The 18,862-nt window shown below is 42.2% G+C and overlaps 1 protein-coding gene across 1 annotated transcript in view; it reads left to right on the top strand.

The window, feature by feature from the left end:
* Window positions 1-7,286: 7,286 nt before the first annotated feature.
* FRMPD3 (FERM and PDZ domain containing 3) overlaps window positions 7,287-18,862 on the top strand; it is a 127,986-nt gene continuing 116,410 nt past the window's right edge. Inside the window, exon 1 of the mRNA XM_005865226.2 lies at window positions 7,287-7,458. The gene's annotated coding sequence lies outside the window, so the exon portion shown is untranslated. The remainder of the gene's footprint in view (window positions 7,459-18,862) is intronic.

The raw sequence follows: 18,862 nt of genomic DNA, 5'->3' as shown, positions 1-18,862 counted from the left end.
CACTAGACAAGGCACCCTAAGGGGCAGCACTAAAGCAATAGGAGAAGGATCTGAAGCTATAAAACACACACACACACACACACACACACGCACGCACAAATTGCACACACCCATATACAAATTACACACAATACCTAAACACACACACACACACTTAGAACAAATTGTGGGAAGTAAGGCTTATGAAAACAAGCTTGACTTCTGGAGCTCATGCCTTCACAGAGGCCCTAGCAAACACTTCTAGGGCTGGGAAGGTCCCCATCTGTTCTAGGTGAAAACCCTTAGCTGGGACAGGTCTCTGGAAGAAAAGCACATTTCAGTTAGCTTCAGCTGTGGGCCAACCTTAAAGCTATTAGCATTCGAAACAGAAAACTGTTCTGGATCTTCTCTCAAGGACTTCTGTTTTCCTTCTTAGCATATATTCAGAAAGAAAAAAAATTATTTTGCAGTATCAGCAGCCAAAACGAAGGATTCACAAAATGGGCTGGACCTTGCAGCTCTGCTGAGAAATGAGGCTTAGGGGCCAGGGGGAGGGGAGGGAAGCACACCATCTTCCCTCTTTTTCAGTCCCCACTCAGCTGAGCTGGTAAGGAGAGGGCAGGGATCTTGCAGTTCTGTATGATTTCTCACCCACACAGGCAGCATCCCCTTTTCTGAAGGCACCATCCTTCAATGGAATGTGAACAGCCCTGTGGCACACTAGTGCCTACTCCCCTGGGCAGTCAGAAAATGAGCTGGGAAATCACTGTAATCAGTGTGTGTGTGTGTGTGTGTGTGTGTGTGTGTGTGTGTGTGTGTGTGAGTGACTGGGGGAAGGGGGAGGAGAGAAAGAGAGGGAGGGAGGGAGGCAGGAAGAGAAGGAGGGAGCTAGAGAAGAGATCCTGTTACATGTAGGAACCAGTGTGCCTGTTTGTGTTGATAAACATGCAATGAGCAGACTTCTCTATATGCATGCCATAACTAGCGAGTGATCTTTTCAGAGCCTCAATTTCACTTTGGCATTACCCACTCCGCTAGCCATCCCTAGCTTATTGAAGAACTCTACCTGATTGCACTATTTGGGTCCCTTTACATCCCAGTGACCCCTCCTTTTTTCTCTGTTTTGCTCGTTCTACCTCCTACCCCTCAAATCCCAGTGTTCTCTGGTTCCTCTTGCTTTTCACTTCCTCTGTTGGCAAGGACATGAAGCCCTGTCATGGCTAGCCCCTCTTACTCCTCTACTGGCCATTCCCACTTCTCTAGCCCAAATTTAATCTTTCTCTTATATTTCAGTCCTATTTTCAGTTACTTGCTGAACATTTTCCCTTGGATAGTCTGCCATCATGTCAGGCTCAGCATTCACAAATTCATCTCATTATCTCTCAAAGATGGCTTGCTCTTCTGACCTCTCTGTTACATAATACTTCTAGTCTTCCAGACTAGAAACCTCAAAACCATCTTTGACTCTCTCCTGGTCCGCCCACCCCCTGCTACTACCTCATATCTATACTGTACTAATCTCCTTCCTTTCCAGGCCACAATACACACAATTGCCAGATTAATAGTATTAAATATCTTTTATTCATGACACTAATGATCATATTTGAGGGGTGATATCTGATTACATGTGGGATAAATTTCAGCCTCCTTAGCTTGAGCATTCAAGGCTCTCCTTGAGTGGGCTTAACACTATGTATTCTTCCAACTTCACTTCCTACTCTTTGTTCACATCATGGGTTCTCAAATTTTAATGTGTCTCAAAATCACTTGGGAGAACTTGTTAAAATACAGATTCGTGGGTCCCACCACCCGGGCTTCTGCTTCAGTAGGTCTGGGAACTATAATCAAGGAGCACACATTTTATCAAGCTCCTTGATGTACTTAGTATACTTGAGAAACAGCCCTACATGAACCCTCTACACCAGCCAAATTTCTTCCCTCAGGGTCTCCTAAACTTGTCTTTTGTACATTTTTGCATCTGTTCATGCCATTCTGCTCACCAGGAATGCTATCTCATCTCTAAGCTCCTCTCCTATCCAATAACACTATATCTATTCTTCAACTCTGTATTCAAATTCACCTCTTATGTCAATCCTTCTCTGATCATTCTAGACTGAAATGATCTCTCTCCCTCCTCTGAATTCTTTCCGCATTTATTTTCTCAAAAATACATTTGGCAAGTACATTGCTGATTCACCCTATTATTATTGCTTGAATCATTAATTCTTCATATACAAATACAGCTTCTCATATGTGTATGCCTTATCTACATTATAAGTTCAATGAGGGAAAGAGCCTGGTGTTTTTCATTTCCTTTTTATCCCAACAGCACACAATGCCTTATACATAGTAGGTGTTCAATAGCATTTGTTGGATTGGATTGAATACTTGTTGGTGCATGTTAAAGAGGGATTCTATCACATATCCCCCTGCATATCAGTTCCATAAACATTTATTGCACCTGTTATGTGCAATATGCTGGGATAGTTGCTGGGGAGAGTAGAAACATGAAGGAAGCACCTTGTCTCATCTCAGTCATTTTTGCATTTACAGTGCCTAATGCACATTAGAGATCCTTAATAGATGTTGAGTAAACGAATTAATGAGTAACTGAAGGGATGAAGTTCAGACAAAAATCCCTTGAGCAAGGACATATGGCAGCTGTGTCATAGAAAAATTAGATAGGAATGGAAGATAAAGCAGGAAGGTAGACTGAGGTATAATGAATGACTTTTTATTTTGTTCTTATCAGTAATTATAAACATCTCTAAAAAAACACAGAGAAAATGGTATAGTAATGCCATATGGTAACCCATAATCCACATTAAGTGATTATCAGGACTTTTCCATATTTGCTTTATTTATCCTTTTTTTCTTTGCTGAAGTATTTTAAAATAAATTTTAAACATCAATCATGTCATTTAACCCTGATACTTCTCTATGCATCTTTTAAAAAATGGACATTTTCTCATACAACCACAGTGCCATTAATAAATCTAACAAAAGTAACTAATGCTTTTGTATTTTTCATTACCCAGCCCATAATCAAATGTCCTAAATTGTCTTAAAATATGTTTTATAGTTAGCTTATTTGAATCAAGATCCAAAAAAAGCTCCATACATTACATTTGGTCATTATGTCTTTTAAGGCCCTTTCAACAGTACCCTCTCTTTGACTTGTTAGACATATCAGGTTACTTGTGCTGTGCACTGTCCCACATTCCAATTTATCTGCTTCCTCTTGTCATTTAGCTTGTTCCACTATCCCTTGTATCTCTTGTGAATGGAAGTTAGCTTTAGTCTTGATTAGATTCAGGTTCTTTTTTCTTTCCCCCCACCTTTGGCAAATTGGTTAAAAGGGGGGCATCCTGGAGGTATGAAGACCAACTACAAAGCTGGATGGAGATAGAAAGGAGATAGCTGGATGGATGAATTTTGGAGGTAGAAGAAACCAAATTTATCTATCAATTGGATGAATGGGCTGAGGAAGGAAGAAGAGTCAAAGATGGGATTCTGAGGCTTTTAGCCTGCATGATAGGGAGAAAATTAATGCCATCATCTGTGAAGGATTAATTTTTAATGAGAGTAGCAGGAATCATGGTTAGATTAACAGAGGAACTTTCTTACAGTAATAAGCCATCTACTTTGGTTTTCCAGGTAACACTATCTTTCTCAGAAAGATTGTGATTAGTGGTATAGGAATTTGGGCCCTCCAGAAAATTTTCAGAAAAGAAATCCTTAAATAACTGCCAAGTAATTAAATATCCTGCCCTGGAGCCTTGGGAGGAGGGATAGTATGTACACCAATGAATGGAGAGAAGGTAATGCTGATATCACCCTTGCAGATGAGCTAACTATCCCATATAATCATGGGTATCAGAGTCATCAGTCTTGGATAGAGGACTGAAGGATGCCAGAGCTTGGGATCTCTGTAGACCCAGTCAATGAGCGTAGCTCAAACCCAAGTCCTTCCTTTGGGTCCCCTGAAGTCTCCATCTCACAGTCACTTCTCCATCCAATATGGAGCCTGCAGCTTCTTAGGTCAAAGATTGTCCAGCACCCTCTGTATATTAACTGGACTCTGAGAAATCCCCAAGATTATTTAGCTGCCTCAGTAAGAACTTGCTTTAGCTGTTCAATCAGATCAGGTGAGAACTACTCTCAGCTCCATCCTATGTATCCTCATTCATAAAATCTTCTCTCCATCTACCTTCCCCCAGCTCATCTTTCTTCCTGCTTTCTCTTCTGCTCCTCGCTCCCTGCTCTGTCTCTTCCAGAACACATTTATTCTCTGAGTTAATCAAACACTGGCCCCTGCAGCCCATTGTATCTCAGATTGATCACTTAAGCAGCATTATTGATCACTGGGAAAGCCTTAGGAGGTGGGGGTGTATTGTAAACTAGAGATCCAATAGCCCATTGGCTGGCTAGGTCTCTCTGGGCAGCCTCAGCTGCTCAACCACCTGGAACATCTTTTGAGAAAGAGGAGGGAACAGACAAAAGATCCTCAGAGGGCCTCCATTCATCTCATTCTTCCTTGGAGTTAAGGCAAAGAAACAGGAGTCTATTGAGCACTCCTGGAACTAGCCCAATACCAATATTATGTTGAGAGGGGGAGAGCAAAGAGTCTGCTCTTTAGAAATTCATAATTTAGCAGAAAAATAATACTTATTCATATGAAACAACTAAGAATAATACAAGTTGAAAAACAATTGTATACCACATTATCTATTCTAAACAATAAGTACTGTGGGAATTCAGGGCACAGAGAGAGCCAGCAGCATGGGCTGGAATGGAGGGAGAAGGCTTTAAAGAAGAGGTTGAACTTGAGTTAGATTTTGAATAATGGGTGATATTGAGATTGTTGACTAGAAAAGAAGCAGGCTTCCAAGGGGGTGGCATAGTTAGGGAAGTGGCCAGAAGTGGAGATGGTCATGGAATGATCAAACAAGAGTGAGAAGGAGGTCTGATTAGAGGAGAAGGGGGTGTGGAGGCGCAGCAGGGGGTTGGGGGGAGGTGAATTGCTGGGTAAGGAGTACCTTGATTTGAAGGGCCTTTGATGTTAGCATGAAGGGTTTAGACTTGATGACACCCTGAAGGGCTGCAGGACAATTAATGTGAAGTGTTTCAAGATGGTTAACCATTCGATAGGAAACAGACTTGATTGGAATAAGGAGGGATTGAGACCAGTTTGTAAAAATACTACAGCAATCCAAGTGAAAGATAATTAGGGTGGTGGCAGTGGGCATAGAGAGGATAGTCATATCTAAAAGGCACTTAAGGCATTGGCCTAGCTGATAAACCCCCAAGTAGACACTCTTTTCTTTTTGCTCTTCACTTTCTCTTACATCAGTGATTTTTCTTTTCTTCTTTTTAAAAAATCTTTATTGTTTAAAGGATTACATATAGTATTACATATGTCTCCTTTTTCCCCCATTGACATCTCCCCGGCCACCCCCACTCCTCAACATATGCCCTCACCCCTCAAGTGTCTGTGTCCATTGGTTATGTTTATATGCATGCAAACAAGTCCTTTGGTTGATCTCTTACCCCCTCTCCCACTCTTCCATGCCTTCCCTCTGAAGTTTGACGGTCTGTTTTATGCTTCTCTGTCACTCACAAATGAGTGAGATCATGTGATATTTATCTTTCTCTGACTGTCTTCTTTTGCTTAGCATAATGCTCTTCAGGTCCATCCATGCTGTTGCAAATGGTAAGACTTCCTTCTTTTTTACAGCAGCATAGTATTCCATTGTGTAGATGTACCACAGTCTTTTAATCCACTCATCTGCTGATGGGAACTTAGGCTGTTTCTAAATCTTAGCTATTGTAAATTGTGCTGCTATGAACATAGGGGTGCATATATCCTTTCTGATTGGTGTTTCTGGTTTCTAGGGATATATTCCTAGAAGTGGAATTACTGGATCAAATGGGAGTTCCATTTTTAATTTTTTGAGGAAACTCCATACTGTTTTCCACAGTGGCTGCAACCAAGTAGATACTCTTGAATTGTTTTTGTCTCACCTTCTAAGCCTCAATACTTATACATTCTTTGCCCCTTGCCCTCAGGGCCTTCATGCAGTCAAATTTCACTGGCAGTAAAGTACAATAGGTTAATACCAAGTAAAGTAGATTTGCGCTGGGGCCTTCAATGCCAGGACCTGAAGGAATGAAAGATGGGGAATCTGGCTGCCTTATCCAGTTGAGATGACAGCTGAGCTGCCATTCTGAGTACTATACCCCCAACAGGGAAGCTTAGGCAGGGGCTGTCTGTTTCAAGCTCCCAAGGCCTATGAGACCTGCTGAGAGCAAGGAGACACCTTTCAACTTCCCTGATAGAATGTTTAAAGCCCTGGCCGGTTGTTCAGTGGTTAGAGCATCAGCTTCCGCACTGAAAGGTCGCAAGTTTGATTTCTGGTCAAGGGTACCTAGGTTGCAGGTTTGATACTTAGCCCCAGTGGGGGAAGGACATGTGAGAAGCAATCAATCAATGTGTCTCACATGGATGTTTCTCTCTCTCCCTCTTTTTCTCTCTTTTCCACCCCCACTCTCTCTAAAATTCAATGGAAAATAATAGCCTTGGGTGGGTCTTAACACACACACACACACACACACACACACACACACACACACACACAAGAATCAGTTTAAAAACTCCTCTCAGCACTTGGGACCATCCCAGTGGAGGTCACACCTGTACCATGGCATGACAAGAGCTACCACAGCACTTCAATGCCAGCTGGAGCCCAGTTGTTACAGCTGGTAAGAGTCCACAGGTGGGTGGGAGGGTGATAGAAGATGCCTCTGCCTGCTCATTTGCTTTCCCCACCAGCTCTCCCTCCCTGCCCAGCCCACTTATTTCACCCTGGGAAGGTATCTGGGCCTATTGCCTCATACCTGGGTTGAAAGGGAACGGAAAACTACACATAAAGCGATATTTGTGAGATTTTTAGCCCTTCTTATTACTGGTTCTTCTTGTGGGAGGGAATGATACCTTCTAAAGATGAATGAGTGGAGAATAAATATTCCTAGGCTGTGGGCTCCTAACCACCAAGGGAGCTCAGCTCTGGGGGTAGGACCACCCAAACAGGCCTCTCTTTCCTTGTGATCCAAACCTACTGGGAAAACATGAACAGATGGCTAGACTGCTGGATGAACACGCACGCTCACACATACACACACATACTGTATAATCGTCTGTCGACCAGTTATCTCCAGCATTTCCTTGCTGAAGATTTCTGTTCTGGTTTCCACTTCAGATTGCTGGTTTGAGGTAGAGGTGATGGCTAGAAGAAGGGTGGCTGAGAAGTGGGCAGGTGTCCCAAGTGGAAGATGCCTGTGGAAGTAGGGGATTGGAAAGAGGAATTGCAAGTGGCTGACTAAGGCAGTTGTCCTATTTACGACCCTTCACATGGAAAAGCCCATTGAAAGCAGAAAGAAGAGGGCAAGGTGGCAACAACTGGCTTAAGAGTCAACCAGGTAAGAGTTAAGACTCTCAGTTTGGAAACCCTGCTGCAATCTACACTCACTGTTTCTCTCCCAAGTTTTGCCTTTCATCTGTACATTTACCCCTTCAGTAATTGTTCTCTTTATCTTCTCATTTCTAACCCAGATCAAAAAAAGTCAGTTATATATGCTTTTCCAGTTGACCCAGGGGTAAACTGAGGTACACAGATTAATTTTTTATGAGATTTGCCTTAGATCCTATATCAGTGATGGCGAACCTATGACACATGTGTCAGAGGTGACACGCGAACTCATTTTTTTGGTTGATTTTTCTTTGTTAAATGGCATTTAAATATATAAAATAAATATCAAAAATATAAGTCTTTGTTTTACTATGGTTGCAAATATCAAAAAATTTCTATATGTGACACGGCACCAGAGTTAAGTTAGGGTTTTTCAAAATGCTGACACGCCAAGCTCAAAAGGTTCACCATCACTGTCCTATATCAAGATGAACAGAAGTCTGGATCTTGCGGGATTCACTCACAGGGCTGGTGAGGGTGCTGTGTGTCACACTGCTTCTGTTGCCACCATCAGTGAAATCACAGAGAATGCAGATACGATTAACAAAGTGAGAGTTCTTCCATATTCATCTTGTCACCTACAGTCAAGCTGTAATCTTTCTAATATGTATGGAAATCACTCTGATAGAGAAAAAGGAGGGGGGATTTTAAACAGACCCACCAGCCTGCTGTTGCCACACTGTTTAGAGTCTGTTACCTGCAAAGTCCAAATCAGAATTGGCTGTTAGGTCTGTTTTTGTTGTTGTTGTTTTTCTTTTTCTTCTTCTCTCTAGAGGTTTTCACACTCACTCTAAATACAGCTTGTCTTCCTTTGGAATTCTGGGTGATTGCTAGAAATGATAACACCTGGCCTTTAACCTGAACTCTAGTTCCATTTCATTATTACCTTTAAGAATATTTTCTCTTTGAAGTTTACTATCACTTTAAATTCCGTACAACTAAAACCAAACTCAGGATCTCTTCTCCAACTGATCTGTAGCCCTGAGCCCTTCCTTGAATCTCTGTCTCTATTAGTGACACCATGATTCTTTCAATAGCCCAGGGACTGAGCCTTGGAATCAGTCAACCACCCCCCATCAGTCAACATCATGTCTTGACAGTTCATCTGTCACAAGTGCCTCATGAGTCCATGCCTTCTTGACCATTCCTTCTGCTGCCATCATAACCCACACTCACCACTCACGTTACCTCATACCCAGATTACTGCAGCAGCCTCCTGACTGGTCTCTCTGCATGCTGCCTCCTCCTCCCCGCCAAGTGATCCTTCAGCACTGTTGCCAAAGGAATCTCCTTCAAACATCTTTCATCATGTCACTTCCCTGCTCAAGAGCCTATAATAGCTCCCTTTTGCTTAGGATATCAAGTAGAAATTCCTCTCCCCAGTACACAAGGCCTACCTGCCACAACAGCTGAGCCTCTCTGACCTATTTCTTCCTGACCCCCAAGATCCACTAGTTGCCTTATTCTCCCTGCCCTGCTGTACCCCACTCAAAGCTTGTTCCTCTCTCTGTGTACTCATCTTTCTGCTATTCCTCCAACCTGCAATGGCCACCTTTCCTCCACCTCTGCAAATCCTTCCATGGCATCCTCTAACAAGCTCAAGTCCAGCCTCTGCGAGGAAGCTTTTCCTGGTAATTCTAGTCCTCGTTGGCGGCCCTCCTTTTTTCAAATTGTAATTTCTTCCCAGAATATGAAAGTAATACTTATACATAGTGAAAAATTTTGAGAATACAGAAAAAAAATAGAGAAAAAGAAAAGTCACCCACAATCCTCCCTCTTCCAATTTGTAATTCAGACCATTTCCCCAATATTTTAGCATTTGATTACACCATCTCACATTGCCTTGTCTTCTTTGTATTCACCTTCCTCCTCAGTGAGGGAGTGAGTTCTTGAGGGGCCTCTTTGATCCATGTGTCATGCAGAGCAGTGCTGGATACACAGACAGATTGTAGGGGCTCAACAAACCCTTGGTAGTGGATGGAGGGGAGATGAGTTGTACATCATCCAGTCTGTACTGCCCCTACTATTGCTATTGCTGAGGGAGAGAGGTGCATGCCTGGGTAGCTGCCTACAGCTCTGCTACTTCCTCTTCCAGATGAGGGATGCTCCCAGCAAGAGGGGGCTGCACATCAAGAGCTGAGTTCAGGCTTCATAAGGCCCTTGAACTCTGCTGCCTCTGATGACACAATTCCCTTGTACAGTGCTGGTATTTCCCCCCTAACAAAGCCTCTGGCTTTGAACTGAGAGCTTTAATTCATTCTGGTTGCCAGAATGAGCTTTTCCTAATATGTTGGCATGTACTTTCAAGAATCACTAAGTGTCCCCTTTTGCCCATGATGTCAAATTGAAATCTCTGGCCTTTGAAAACCATCTGCCAGTTCACTTTCCTCCCTTTTCCCATCCCACTAAGGTATCTCTCATGGTTTTCCTAATTGAACCCTTTACTTGAGCCAAGCCAGCCAGTGTGCTATACCCTCAAAAACTAACTTCCCTATTTTAAGGGTGCAGGAGGAAGATTATTTTGCTACCTACCATCCTCCCACCTCAGCTCCAGGCCCTGTACAGCCTAGACCTTCTATCTTGAATTCTGTCCTTGTCTCTTTCCACCACTGAGGTTCATGACCCCCTCAACATGTACTGCCATTGACCTCAGAATCAGTGTGCAACTTTCTCAGTCCTTGTATAATCATTTTGTATTAAAATATCAATATGAGCTTGCAATTATATTGTTATATGAAAGTGTTTCCCAGCTAGTTCCCATCTGGGTTCTTTGAGCAATATTAAGCAGAGTGTGTATTCTGGAGTCGCCTTTACCATTTAATGTATTTCATGATTTCAAAAACATAATTTTAACATTTCTAAAACTAAAATGATTCTTACTATTCATGGTGCATTGTAGTTTAGTTGTTGGCATTTTTTCTCCCCGAGAAACCTAAGAAAATGTTACCTCTCATATCTAGAGTCAGTGAAATATGGTACTAAGTTACTTAACCTCTCTGAGGCCCATTCCTTTTATCTGCAAAATACTTACATCAGAGGGGTATTGTGAATCTTCAAAGATAATATTTATGTAGCACTTAGCATTGGGCTCAGTACTTTGGTGGAAGTTCAATAAATGTCAGCCATTGTAATTCTCCAACTTTATAAACTATAAACCCCTCAAGGGCAGGTTCATGTATTTTTCTCTTCTAGCAGATGGCATGATGTGAAGGGTGGAAAAAGGTTCTCTTTCCAAAAATATCTCCTTTAATAGACTGCCAAACAGCTGAAATTTCAACATTAATCACTCCTTTGAGTTAAGGCATTATCTCCTGAAGACCTCTGTTAAAATGCAAATATGTCACTTGGGAAGGTAACACATTAATTCATTAGCATTCATGATCCCATTAGTGCAGATTAGTTTATCATATTAACTAGCTGGTGCCAAGAAAACAGAGAGCCCTAGTAAGGGGGCTAGTAAGATACATGACTTAAATTGGGAGTGGAGGAATGAGGGGGTCACGTAGCCTGGAGCTTGAGGCCAACTCCTATCTTCTCTTGCATTTGGGAGTTTGTCAACAAGATTGTGACTCTGGTCTGTGATAAACAAGGAAAGATCTCAGTGACAGAAACAAACACATGGGTGGAAATGTGAGGTTGGAAGGAAGGTTGGTCCTTAAAGATCATCTAGTTCAGTCTCCCCCTCAAGTTTTTAACTTTCATCAGCAGGGCATTCGCTGCCTCCTGAAGAGGTTATTCCATTGTTGAACAAGTCTAATTAGAACATTTTTTTGATATTTAGCTGAAAGCAGTCTTTCAGTAACTTCTTTCCTTTTTCTTCCTCTTAGCAGCCCCTTTAAAATACAGTCATGTGCCACTTAATGATGGGGATACAATCTGAGAAATGTGCCATTAGGCAATTTTGTTATTGTGTGAACACTGTACACTGTACTTACACAAACCTAGGTGTTATACCCTACTACATACCTTGGTTACATGGCATAGCCTATTGCTCCTAGGCTACAAGCCTGTACAGCATGTTAGTGTACAAAACAACATGAGATTAAATCAAGCACAAGAGAAAATGATGCAATCAAGAGATGGGGTAAACACAAGATATATGAGGCTGCTGCCAGTGTCACATGGCATACTGTTTTACAGCAAACATTTTTTATAAGTAGGAAGCATACACTCTAAAATAATAATAAAAAGTATAGTATAGTAAATATATAAACCAATAATGTAGTCGTTTATTATTATCAAGTATTATGAACTGTATATAATTGTATGTGCTATACTATTATATGACTGGCAGGGCAGTAGGTTTGTGTTTACACCAGCATCAACACAAACACATGAGTAACATGTTGTGCTATAATGTTATGATGGCTACAACATCACTAGGCAATAGGAAGGAATTCTTCAGCTCCATTAAAATCTTATGGGACCACTGTCGTATATAGTCCATCATTGACCAAAACATTGTTATGAGGCACATAACTGTATCTGAGTATAACTATCACATTTGTTTCCTCAAGTCTGTCTGTCTTTTGACTTCTATTTTATTTTATTTAGTTTTGCTAAATCTACCCAATTTGTTCAGTCATTACTTTTGTGGCATTATTCCACAGCTGAACTTCTTAAATTGCTTGTCCATAAGCCTCCTGGAATTGTATGTAAAATGTTGACTAAGTGTGCCTACGTGTCTTACTCCGGGGTTCATAGCTTTCAACAGTGGTCAGGACCTAGAAGAGGCCTTAGCCTATTGACCTTATAGCATCTTAGTCCCTTTCCTCTGGTAACACTCCAATTTGTAAAGGTGACTCTTAAGGTTCTTGGTCAGAACTGAACACAGTCTTCCTGGGTGCTCTAACCAGCACATAGTACAGTGGACACAATGCTCTTATGAACAGCTTGGTTTTGCACAGTTCTTTTTTTTTTTAATTAAATTCATTGGGGTGACATTGGTCGACATGATCATATAGGCTTCAGGTGTGGGTTTCTATGTTATACAGTTTAATGGATGGATGGAAACATTTTTTTTGTTGTTAATCCTCACCAGAGGATATTTTTTCATTGAATTTTATAGAGAGAGGAAGGGAGGAGGAGAGACAGAGAGAGAAACATCGATGTGAAAGAGACACATCGATGGGTTGCCTCCTGCACGAGTCCTGGCTGGGGATCTAGCCTGCAAGTGAGGTACATGCCCTTGACTGGAATTGAACCTGGGACCCTTCAGTTCGAGGGCCACAGCTCAGTCCACTGTGCCAAACGAGCAAGGGCTGGGTGGAAACATCTTGTTCTCAGATAACCAACCCTCACCAGGACTAAATCACCTTTTTCAAAAGAGCAGCTTGCTGCCTACCCCTCATCTCACCACAATGAAGAGTATCAATGGGAGCTAGTGGAAGCCACTTGTGGGACCTGTCTGGTCAGGCCACTTAGAAGGCTAGTAGAACAGCAATGTGACTGGGTAGAGCCCTCGAGTTCTCTCCAGTGCCCTCATTTTCCAAATTCCGTGCACTATAAAGAAATGCTTGGTTCACACACATATAGGAGAAAACCCAGACAGGGCTGGGGCTCACAGCTAGCTCTTCTTGACACAGCAGACCCAAGAGCCTTTAGATACAGAGTTTGGGGAACTGGTAGTATCAGTAGAGCACAAGGTCACAAATGTCAAATGCTTCAGGAAGGACCAGCTCTTAAACATGCATGAGTATGCCAACATAATAGACACATCTTGGGGAGATGTGCTCTCCTCACCTAGACACGGCACAAAAAGCTAAATATTAAAGGTATTTGGGACTGTGTGGTACAGGAGCAGGGAGACTGGTAAGTAATAATCACCTATAATGTGTGACATGAGACAGCTATGCCTCCAGGGTCCTGTGGTAAAAAGTATATTCCTTATAGACTGGTGGGTAATCCAGTCTAGCCATTACTGCCTCCACTGTAAGCCTGCTTACCTTCACACTATCACAGTCACTCATTTAGGTTTAGATATTAAAGACTGTCATGAAAGTACAACTATGTTATGTGAGAAGGAAAATACATTGAATAAAACATTAGTCCTGGCCCTGGCCAGGTAGCTCAGTTGGTTAGAGTGTTGTCCCAATACACCGAGGTTGTGGGTTTGATCCCCAGTCAGGGCACATACAAGAATCAAGCAATGAATGCATAAATAAGTGGAACAACAAATCCTTCCTTCCTTCCTTCCTTCCTTCCTTCCTTCCTTCCTTCCTTCCTTCCTCTCTCTCTAAAATCAATAATAAAAAAGTCAAAAAAACAAAAACAAAAAACAAAACTACTAGTCCTGCAAGCTATTCTACAAAAAGAAAAAAAAATCTGTGGCCAAATAAGTTTGAGAAATGCTACATCCCCCTCTTAGATCTTCACAATGCACATTAGCATATTAAAGGCTCTGAGAAGTCCTGCAGTAGAGAAACCTGCTAACATTATTTAAGGTTGCCAGTATGTATTTGATCACAGCTCACCATTCTCTTTTCCTCCTCAAATACAGTCATATTAACATCCACACAACAGCTTTGGAGAACTCATCTGTCAACCATAACCCACCATTTCAAACCTGAGTGCACAAATGACTTTATGTACCCAAGGTTCTGCAGAAATGAGATAAGGAAGGGTGAATTTTGTGGGGAGGCTGTACAAGACCCTTGGATCAGGGAGAAAGCACTGGGAGTCTTGAGAGGGGACCTCAAAATGGGGCTGAAAACAAGACAGGGTATGGTGGAGACCAGCTTCCCCCACCTCACAGTTTTTCCACTGGCCAGCTCTGAGCCAACAGTGAGCAAAGCAGAGCAGTGGTCCAAGACCCTGCAGGTGTGGTCATTGGCTTCTCAGCTGGGGCCTTTCATTCCCTGCCTGCTGCTCTCCATTCCTTCCATGAGCCTCTATGCAGTTTCAATTTTTTCTCAGTCTACTAGTTGATCCATTTCATATGGTCTTCTTTCCTCTTTTCTTCAGTGGAACTGAGGAGGCTTTTGAGTTTTCTGCTGCCAAAGGGAGGAATAAGAGGATGGGGTGGGAGAAAAGGAAAAAAAAAAAGAACATGGCCTCTTCTGCTGGACCTGGGTCAAGTTTGTATTTTCTCTGCACCCTTAGAGCAGAAATGAGCACTTACATTGCCATCACTGGGCCTTGGGGAGATGGCAAAGAGACCTGTGGAGGCAGAGAAAACTCCTACCTTTTGTCAACAGAAACTATGAGGCGTTGAGGGTCAGAAAGGCAGGGTGCCCTGTGGGAATCAGAGCAACATAAGAGTGAAGGAGTCCAGATGGTATCCCATGAAAGTGACTGAAGTTGGATAGGGGGAGGGAGTGATGAAGGGAGGGAAGGGGTGGGGGAGAGAGAGAGAGAGAGAAAATGTGTGTGTAGAGAAAGTATGAAGACTACATGTGTATATAAACAGTAGTCTCTTCTTATCCATGATTTTGCTTTCCATAGTTTCAGTTACCCGTGATCGTAACTTTTAAGTTGCATGCTATTTTGGGTAGCATGAAAAAAATCTCACACCATCCTGCTCCGTCCCACCCAGGTCATGAATCATCCCAATACAATAAGATATTTTGAGAGAAAAAGACCACATTCAAATAACTTTTATTACAGTGTATTGTTATAATTGTTCTATTTTATTAGTAGTTATTGTTGTTAATCTCTTACTGTGCCTAATTTATAAATTAAACTTTATCATAAATATGTACATATAGAAAAAAACATAAGGTTTGGTATATCCATGGTTTGAGGAATCCACTGGGGGAGGGGTGTCATAGAACATATCTCCTGTATATAAGGGGATTACTGTATGTATATTCCTGCGTGTGTGTAGGTAAATCTGCAAGGTGTTGAATCTTTCCTGACCCAGGAGGTCTAGGGGACACCTGGACTTTTGCAGGTGTGAATCAGGATTACAGAAGTGACTTATCAGTAGGGAGAAGGGATAAAATCCCTGTAGTGTCATAGCCCTTTCATCATTAGTGAACCAGAACAGATAGAGCAGGATCATTACCTACATTAATAGTGCAAGGTTGTAAGTGTGTATGTGTTAGTGCACACACATATGGTCATCTCTGAGAACTGATTCTGCAAAAGGCTTTTAAGTAGATCCATTTAAACCCCTACTTCCTCCCCTACTGTCTGCTACCCTGAAGGGTTTCCTGGTACTGACAACCTCCCTAAGAGCTGATCTCCCATAGTTTGAATGCTCCTAATGCTAGTGACTCAACCTCCTCTTGCTAGCTAGGCAGTTTATTCCGCTGCCTAACTTCATTAAGGTTAGGAAATGGACTTTTTTCCACTCACTAAATTCTTTCTATTTTTAGATATGAAGACCCCAGGCTTGCACTCACTACTATGTGCTTGAGTGCTCTCTCTCTCTCTCTCTCTCTCTCTCTCTCTCTCTCTCTCTCTCCTTCTCTTCCTCCCCCTCCCTCCCTCTTCTTCTCCCACATCCATCGATGTTTCTCTCTCATCATTGGTGTTTCTCTCTCTCTCTCTCTCCCTGTCCCTCTCCCTGTCCCTCTCCCTCTTCCTCTCCCTCTCCTTCTCCCTGTCCCTCTCCTTATTTCTCTCCCTGTCCCTCTCCCTCTCCCCCACACCAGGTCATGGGGACCTGCAGTAAAAATACATTTTTCTACTCACACGGAGACTGCCAGAATTTGCTTTGATTCCTCAAATGTTTGGATATTGAATACACCCTCTTGCTCCAGGACCAAGATTTCCTTTTCTGTCATATATGTGGGCTTCAGCTTTTGCCTGTCAAGATAGGCCCTTCCATCTTTCCTTTTGACATCACTATACCTGCTCCCCTGCAAAGACTCTCTCCACTACACAGAAACTGCAGACCCCTCCAACACCACAGTCCCCACACCCCCCTCCCCCAGATCACCCGTTTGAAAAGTTCAAGACTAGAACATCATGCAATAAAAAAGCACATGCCCACCCACATCTCCCCATCCTTGGCAGCCCAGTAAGGCAGAGTAGCGTGGTTAAAAGAATGAGAAAACTGAGGCATGGACAAATGTCCTAACAATTTTACTCTACAAGTATGATCTCAGGATTTACTTGCATCCAGTGCTAAGCTAGACGCCATGGAAAAATGAAGATTATGACATAGGCCTATGCGCTTAGGAAACTTGTTCTCTAGCTAGGGAAAAACACACAAAGGAACTTCCAGGTGAAACTTCTTTTTCATTCAACCAACAAATGTTTAATGAATACTTCTTATGTGCCTAGCCCTGTTATAGGCACATAATAGTGAACTGAGGACACAATAGTGAACAAGACAGACAAAATCTCTGCTCTTGTGGAATATCCATTTTAATGTGAACATATGTTTAAAAAGCAAACAAGTAAATCATCACTACTTCTACTGAGAAATGCCAGGAAGGAAATAAATGAGGGGCTAGGATGGCAAGTAGCAGAGAGCTACTTCAGCTGGGACAGTAATGAATGGCTTCTCTGCAGAGGTGACATTTGAGCTGAGTATTGAGTGGCCTGAGGACAGTCCATATTTCTGCATCCAACAGAGAAATCATGCAGGCAGAAGAAACTAAGAAGGCTTTCAGGAGGAGGTGGGGTTTGTCCGAGTAAAGTGCATGGAATAGAGCTTTGATCACTACCTTTGTGGCGTTAGTCCCATTCTGGCAAAACTGAGAGATGCACTTCCACTTGAATAGAGGAGTCATAATCTTCTCCTTGGAATCTGAGATGACTGCTGTAAAAGGAAGGGTCTTCAGGATTTGTTCAGATGACCTGACTATAAAACTCTTTATATGTCATATCTAGTTGTTTCCAATTAGAAACACTGAGGCTTTCCAGGTAAGACAAAGTCAGGAAGATAGCTATGGGTGAGGGAAATCAGGAGATTATTGTAGCTAGAAGTAGAAGGTATATGGTGGGGAATAGAGATAGGTAGGTGGGAGCCAAATTATGGTTAGGATCATGAAGAGTGCTTTGAACTTGATCTAGCAGGAAATGGGAAGTTGCTGTCAATTTTTGAGCAAGGAAATGAAGACAGAAGGAAACAAAGACAAGGGTCTGACAACTTTTGGTACCCAGAATTCCTCCTTCTGCTTAGTACATGTGGGATTCCTTAGGGAAATTGTTATGACCATGGATTCAAATCACACTCACTGATTGTGAACTTGGACAAGTTACTTAATTCCTCTGTGTTTCAGTTTCATCCAATGTAGAATGGGGATATTAAATGAGTTAATCATTGCAAAGTGCTTAGAACAGTGTCTGATATTTAGTTAGTACTCAATAACCTGAGTTACCATTATCCAAGGAGGAAACTGGTATGAGGGGGTACAGTCTGGATACTGCTATGAACCTTGAGTTATTCTAGTCACAATTTGATCTGCTGTGAACATTGTCAGGGCTCAGGACCCATGTATGCAAAATAAGTACAAGCACACTTCCCTAATAATTTTCTATTAGCCTTCTACCGAAAGCTAAAATCCCCATTGTTCTTTAGTGGCAATCGGAGACTCAAGCGTTTTTAACTGAATTAAGGTATCTTCTTATCTGGCTTAAAAATTTTTTTGAACATTAGGTCATTGGCCATTGTCACTTGATATAAAGCAGAGCTTTGAGGGAATGGAACACAGGATGGTATATTAGTTTTCTATTGCTGTGTAATAGAATATCCCAAAAGTTAGCCATTTAAAACAACAAACATTTCTCATCTTACAGTTTCTGTAGATAAGGAGTCAGGGTGCATCTTAGCTGGGTGGTTCTGGCTCAAGGTTGCTCATGAAGTTGTGGTCAAGCTCTGTGTCAGGGCTGTAGTATCTGAAGATTTAACTGTGGCTGAAGGATCTGCCACCAACTCACTCATGTGGTTGTTGGCAGGCTTCAAGAGTTTCAATTTCTTTCCATGCCATGTGGTCCTCTCCATTAGGCTGCTCACAACATGACAGCTTGCTTACATGAGAGAGTAAGAGAGAGTGCATGCCCATGTAACCAAAGACAGGTCAGCCCAAGGCAGAAGCCATGGTCTTTTTATAACGTAACCTTGAAAGTTATATTCCATTACTCCTGCCATATTCTATTCATTAGAAATGAGCCACTAGGTCCAGTCAAGCTCGGGGGTAGGGGAGACACAAATGTGTGACTATCAGGAGGTGGAGATTATTGGGCCATTTTATTTATTTACTTTTTAAAAATATATTTTTATTGATTTCAGAGACGAAGAGAGGAGATAGAAAAATCAATGAAGAGAGAGAATCACTGCCACCTGCACGCCCTCTTCTGGGGATCGAGCTCACAACCTGGGCATGTGCCCTTGACTAGAATCAAACCCGGGGCCCTTCAGTCCCCAGGCCAATGCTCTATCCACTGAGCCAAACAGGCTA

The sequence above is a fragment of the Myotis brandtii genome, unplaced genomic scaffold (genome assembly GCF_000412655.1).
Source record: "Myotis brandtii unplaced genomic scaffold, ASM41265v1 scaffold199, whole genome shotgun sequence".
NCBI classification, from domain to species: Eukaryota; Metazoa; Chordata; class Mammalia; order Chiroptera; family Vespertilionidae; genus Myotis; species Myotis brandtii.
The sequence above is the reverse complement of the archived record's forward strand: the minus strand, read 5'-3'. Positions and strand labels throughout refer to the sequence as shown.